General features: G+C 49.0%; 1 long non-coding RNA gene across 1 annotated transcript; it reads right to left on the bottom strand.

The window, feature by feature from the left end:
• Positions 1-4,946: 4,946 nt before the first annotated feature.
• On the bottom strand, positions 4,947-6,095 carry LOC148685236 (uncharacterized). The gene is made up of 2 exons (XR_015950301.1): positions 5,992-6,095; positions 4,947-5,829 (listed from the first exon to the last, which is right to left on the bottom strand). It is a non-coding gene; the product is annotated as an uncharacterized LOC148685236 (long non-coding RNA).
• Positions 6,096-6,313: the final 218 nt, after the last annotated feature.

Here is a 6,313-nt window from a genome sequence, read left to right as displayed (position 1 = left end):
AGGCAACGGCGGACGCCCGCCAGGAGATAGCTATGGAGATGGCGCAAGGCACGACGGGAGCTTCGCCAAACCCCGGCAATAGCTTCGTGGCGAACAGCGCCGCCCCCGAGGCGTCATGTGAATGAAATACAAGCATGGCGCTGTTGCTGCGGCAACGACCTGGAGGCCCAATGTTGTTGTTTAGTCGTTTAGTCGTGTCCGACTCTTCGTGACCCCATGGACCATAGCACGCCAGGCACTCCTGTCTTCCACTGCCTCCCGCAGTTTGGTCAAACTCATGTTTGTAGCTTCGAGAACACTGTCCAACCATCTCATCCTCTGTCGTCCCCTTCTCCTAGTGCCCTCCATCTTTCCCAACATCAGGGTCTTTTCCAGGGAGTCTTCTCTTCTCATGAGGTGGCCAAAGTATTGGAGCCTCAGCTTCACGATCTGTCCTTCCAGTGAGTGCTCAGGGTTGATTTCCTTCAGAATGGAGAGGTTTGATCTTCTTGCAGTCCATGGGACTCTCAAGAGTCTCCTCCAGCACCATAATTCAAAAGCATCAATTCTTTGGCGATCGGCCTTCTTTATGGTCCAGCCTTCTTTATTGGTCCAGTAGGCCCAATTACAGGTCCAATTGCCAGCAGCGAGTTTTCCAGGCTGAAAAGGGATGTTGGGTCTGCAGCAGCCTGCACGCCAGTTGCATTGCTCAAAGTGCCACACCCACCTTGCTCCCCTTTTGCAAATGCGGAAGCAGGCCATGGCATTCATAGCTGCCAAGTTATCCCTTTTTTAAGGGAAATTCCCTTATGCTGAATAGGCTTCCTCGTGAGAAAAGGGAAAACTTGGCAGCTATGATGGCATGCCATCCCACACACTGGACCAGCTTTGGCCCAAGTGCTTCCAATCGTTGACCTTGACCCTCAGCACCCCAATACAGGCAGTTAGACTGAACTTTAATTTTCCAATCCAGCCACTCTGCTCTTACCATCAGAAAGTTATTCCTGATGCTTAGCAGGAATCTCCTTTTGTGTTACTTGAAGCCAATGGTTCAGGTCCTTGCCTCTAGGGCAGGAGAAAACAAGCTTACTACATCTTCCATGGGGCAGCACTTTAGGTATTTGAAGATGGCTGTCATATCTCATTCTCCTCTTCTTGAGGCTAAACATACCCAACTCCCTCAACGTTCTATTAAGGCTTGGCTTCCAGACCCTTGATCATCTTGGTCACCCTCCTGTGCACATTGTGGTGCCCAGAACTGGGCACAGTATTCCAGATGTTGTCTGACCAAGGCAGAAAAGAGTGGTACAATTACCTCCCTTGACCTTTGTGCAGCCTAGAATGGCATTAGATTTTTGTGATGCTGCATCACACTGTTGACTCATGTTAAGCTTGTGGTCTACTAATGTTGACCCTTAAATCCTTTTTACATGTACCTATCGCAGGCTACCGGTAGGTATCCCCCATCTTATTTTGGTACATCTGGTTCTTCCTGCCTAAGTGCAGAACCTTACAACTGTCCCTATTGAAATTCATTTTGTCAGTTTGAGCCCAGTTCTCCAATTTGTTAAGGCCATTTTGAATCCCGATTCTGTCTTCTGTGGCATTAACTATCCTTCCCAGTTTGGTGTCATTTGCAAAGTTGATGTGCACCCTCTCACTTCCTTCATCCAAGTCATTTATAAATACATTGAATGACAGCCCCGGGACAGAGCCCAGCAGCACCCCACTTGTCACTTTTTCCCAGGATAACGAGGAACCATTAGTGAGCACTTTCTTTTAAGTCAGTCAACCAGTTACAAATCCACCTGTTACCCTATTGAGCCCACATTTTACCACCTTTTCCCACAAGAATATCATGGGGGACTTTGTCAAAAGCCTTACTGAAATCCAGATATACTATGTCCACAGCATTCCCCTGGTCCACCAAGCCTATAATTCTATCAAAAAGGGAAATGAGATCCGTCTGGCATGAGATATTTTTGAGAAACCCATGCTGGGTCTTAGCAATCAAAGCATCCTTTTCTAAGCGCTGACAGAGTGTTGAATTATCTGTTCTAGGTTCTTTCCTGGTCCTAGAACCAGGAAAGCTCACCGGTTAGTAGAGTTGCCTGGGTGTTTTTCCCCTTTTTGAAGATGGGAAAAACATTTGCCTGCCTCCAATCTGTAGGGACCTCACCTGTTCTCCAAGGATTCTCAGAGATTATAGGCAGAGGCTCTGGGATTACATCCACAAACTCCTTTAGTAGCCTTAGGTGCAGCTCATCAGGTCCTTTACTACCTCTTTTCCTATCATTCTCTGCCTGATGCCGGCGGTGTGTGGGAAATGTGAGTTTCTACATACGAAGCATATCCATAATCCGTTCCGGAGGTCCGGTTGTAAACCAAAACAGGTTGTAACCCAAGGCATGCTTTCGCCAATTGCCCCCCCCCCCAAATTGGTTGTAATCCAAAAAATGGGGTTGTAATCCAAAAAAAGGGACACACACTTCCGGGTTTGACGTGGTTGTAATCCAAAACTGTTGCAATCCAAAGTGGTTGCAAACCAAGATACCACTGTATAAATGCTCAGCCACTTCATTATCTGAGCAGCAGGGGGCGCGCTGGAGTATGTTTTGTTCATTCACAGGAGACTTTGAATAACATCTAAATAGCAAAACTTCCAGTTTATAGTTAATTCTGTTTGCGTGAGAGTATAATATTTTCCAGAAGTCCCAAGCTGGCAGAGGACAGCAGTGTGAGCTGATTATTACTCATACTGCCCATTGCCAATGTGACTCACACCTGACCTAACCCAAGAAGGATCGCTCTTCAATGGTGCAAGGCTTTTCTCTCCGTTGAAACTGTTGGCCACTTTCTGATACCACAGCCAACACCATCATGTGTCTAACAGTCTTGTAGACTTTAACAAATTTCACACACAAACCACACATTCTGCCTGTTCCATGAATACAAATGTGTTGCTGAGATTGTTAAAAAGCAGAGCTTTCCACACTGTGTGTCGTGACACGTTAGTGCAGGGGTCGGCAGTTTACCTTGCTTGGGCCGGTTCATTCCAGCAGAGATCCCTCCATGGGCTGGATTGTGCATGCGCGATTTCAAGCGTCTGCATCAACGCAATTTCTGGCATCTGTGTCTGTGCAGATGTGGTTCTCAGTGTCTGCGCATGTACGATTTCCGGCGCCACGGAAGTTAGTCCCCGCGCCGGTTTAGTGCAGCAAGCGGGGACTCGCCAAGCGGGCAGCTCGGGGGCGGTTAAACGACCCCTGTAGGCCACTTGTGGCCCATGGGCCTTAGGTTGCCGAACCCTGCGTTAGTGTGTCGGCTGCAATGTGTATGTGTGTCGTGCAAACAGTCCCTGTGTTCCTCCTGGGACTGGAAAGGGGTTAGTTTAACCTCTGGTTTGCTAGTAAAACTGAACTACTGTGTGGTGAAAAGGTAAAGGACCTCTGGATGGTTAAATCCAATCAAAGGTGACTATGGGGTTGCAGCGCTCATCTCGCTTTCAGGCCGAGGGAGCCGGCATTTGTCCACAGACAGCTTTCCGGGTCATGTGGCCAGCATGACTAAACCGCTTTTGGCGCAACGGAACACCGTGACGGAAGCCAGAGTGCATGGAAACACCCTTTACCTTCCCACCGCAGCAGTACCTATTTATCTACTTGCACTGGCATGCTTTTGAACTGCTAAGTTGGCAGGAGCTGGGACAGAGCAACAGGAGCTCACCCTGTCGTGTGGATTCAAACCGCCGACCTTCCAATCGGTAAGCCCAAGAGGCTCCGTGGTTTACACCACGTCTAAAAAGTGTGTCACAAACATGAAAAGTTTGGAAAGCTCTGTTATAAAGCATTCTTGGCCAGTGGGAAAATAGAAACTGAAATGAACTGGCAACCTTGAGTCTTTCTAAAGCCACCCCACTCTTCAAAAGGAGTGCATGATAATTGCACCTAAGCAATGGCAACCACAGTGATCAAGGGGACGAAGCAATTCCCCCTATAAGGACAGCTTGCAGCATTTTGAGCATTTATAGTTTAGAGAATAGGTGAGCAAGAGGTGACATAGTTCAGGGATATAAAATGATAGTTTTTTCTCCTTCTCTCATAACATATACAGTATAGGCCAGAGATCGTTAACTTTTTTTGCATCCTGAGAGCCGCCTTTTCTTCTATGAACAATCTTCAAGGCGCTGCCCATTGGCAAGACAGGGGCCAGAGGTAGAAATGGAGAAAGCAGCAACTGGAAGGCTTACCACTGTGAAGTAGTCTAGTTTCAACACAAACACACACCTCTATTCTCTATCCAGGCAAGCAGGAAGCATTATCAAATTCAAGGATGCACTCCAGCTTTGCAAAAATGCTCAAGGAAACTGCAAAGCATATCTGGTGAAGGGTGTGACCTGGGGAAAGAGGGTGTTGTCTAGGGAGCGGCCCAAGGGCAAGATAGAGCACCCTGGAAACATGTGGCCCCTGGGTCTCAGGGTCCCTAGCCCTGATATACACTATGAACTCTTGGGGCAGGGTCCTGTCCCAGTTCTGCTGTAATGTGCACGTGCAGTGATGACAAATGTATAAACAACTTGTGATGTTCCCTTGAAAAACAAACTAGTCTAAAATGTTCTGAAAAAGTCCCAAATTGGCACCAACAGGAGATCAAAGCTCATCTCCTTAGTGACTGTGCGTGAGCTGAATCCTCCCCACTCAAAAGTCCACATGCCCTTTCTACCCGATCAATTTAAATTGCAAAACAAAATAAAGTCTTGCTGGGAATTTAACTCAAATGAGCCATGCAGCATAAGAAAAGTGATATTATTTTTTTAAGATTCCTAGCAGCTGCACAGTAGCCCCTTGGGAAATCAGAAGTGGGCCTGACATTGAGCACAACCCCTGACTCCTCCTTGGGATTTGGGTTTAAGAAACGGAACCTGCCATGCCAGCGGAATACTCTGCAAAGAAGGATCAAACCTCTGCCAAAGCTTATACCATTTTTTATTTAACTAAAATAGAATGTTTGGTGCAAAACAAGCTTATTCATAGTTACAGGTAGGTAGCATTACCGTAAGCTGCATCCTCTTTCACTTCTACATCTCCTCTCGTTTTTCTCTGAATCTCAAGTGGTAATGTCATCTTGGAGAACAAAGGGGCAAGCATGGCTTCTTTGCTTCTCCAATCAGTTTCCTATCAATAATGCACTCCCCTAAGATTTCATTCTGAACGGCTTCCAACTACTGTAAAGGTGTGCTCAAAGCAAAGATGCATTTCACTAAAAGTAACTTCTTCTGTTGGATACAAACTCTAGATTTCATTCAAAAGATTGTCAAAGGAGAGAAAAAAATCAGTGAAATTCTCTTGGGCCCAGTGACAGTGATGCGGAAGCTGGCCCACCGGCTCTCCCCAGGCCCTTGGACAAGACTGAACTTCAGCTATTCCAGAAGTGCCACGAGCCCCCATTGATCAATTAGATATCTAAGCTACTGAACTTTACAGGGCCTACAGCATAAGGGTGCAGAGAGGACGGCGCTCATGCAGCTGCAATCTTACACGCACTTGCGGGAGAGTATATCCCCACCCCCACTGTGGGGCTTATTCCAGACTAAACCCGCCTAGGCGGCTTCTCCCCGCCCCGCCCCCCCCACTTCTGCAGCCGTCTGAAAGGTTTCACGTGTCTGGACAATCCGTGCAGGGAAGGAAGGAGGGACATGGGAATCTGCGAACACTTCCTCCACGCCCTCCCCCCTCCAAGCCGTGACGCCGTCGTTGCCCTTTTGTGACCTTGCAGTGAAGCTCGCAGGAGCGTCTTCTGCGGGGATTTGCATGGCGGCACCTCGGAAGAGGCGTCACAATAGTCCTCTCACTAGAAAACAAAGGAAACGAATAACTAAAAAGTGAAGGCCCCAGCAGGGGGAGGGTCTGTCTCCGAGGGGGCCACGCGCGACGGCCTCGGAGCTGCCACCCGGCCCTCTGCTGTTCCGCTCCCTTTTGCTTCTACAAGAGAGAGAGCGGGAAGGGAAGCTACCTAGGAAGATCCGCACATGGTCTTGTAAGGCCAAGAACTACAATTCCCGGCAATGCCGCGCTCGCCCGGCGCCGGCCAAAGAGCAGTAGAACACCCGCCTTTGGGGAGCGCGCTGCATGCCGGGAGTCGCAGTCCAGGCTCCGAACGGTAGGACGCCACAACGTCTGTTCCCCTCCCTCCCGCGCAAGCGCACTTACGCGCAGCTGACCTTCACGAGCGGCGAACGGAGAGAGGGGCGGGGGAGCGCGGAGGGAGGTAGGGCTATGCAAATGAGGGCAAGCCGCGCAGCCAATCGCGGGGCTCGGCTGGCGCCGGAGGCCCG

The sequence above is a fragment of the Zootoca vivipara genome, chromosome 6 (genome assembly GCF_965207765.1).
Source record: "Zootoca vivipara chromosome 6, rZooViv2.hap1.1, whole genome shotgun sequence".
Taxonomy (NCBI): Eukaryota; Metazoa; Chordata; class Lepidosauria; order Squamata; family Lacertidae; genus Zootoca; species Zootoca vivipara.
This window is presented reverse-complemented; position numbering and strand designations above follow the sequence as displayed.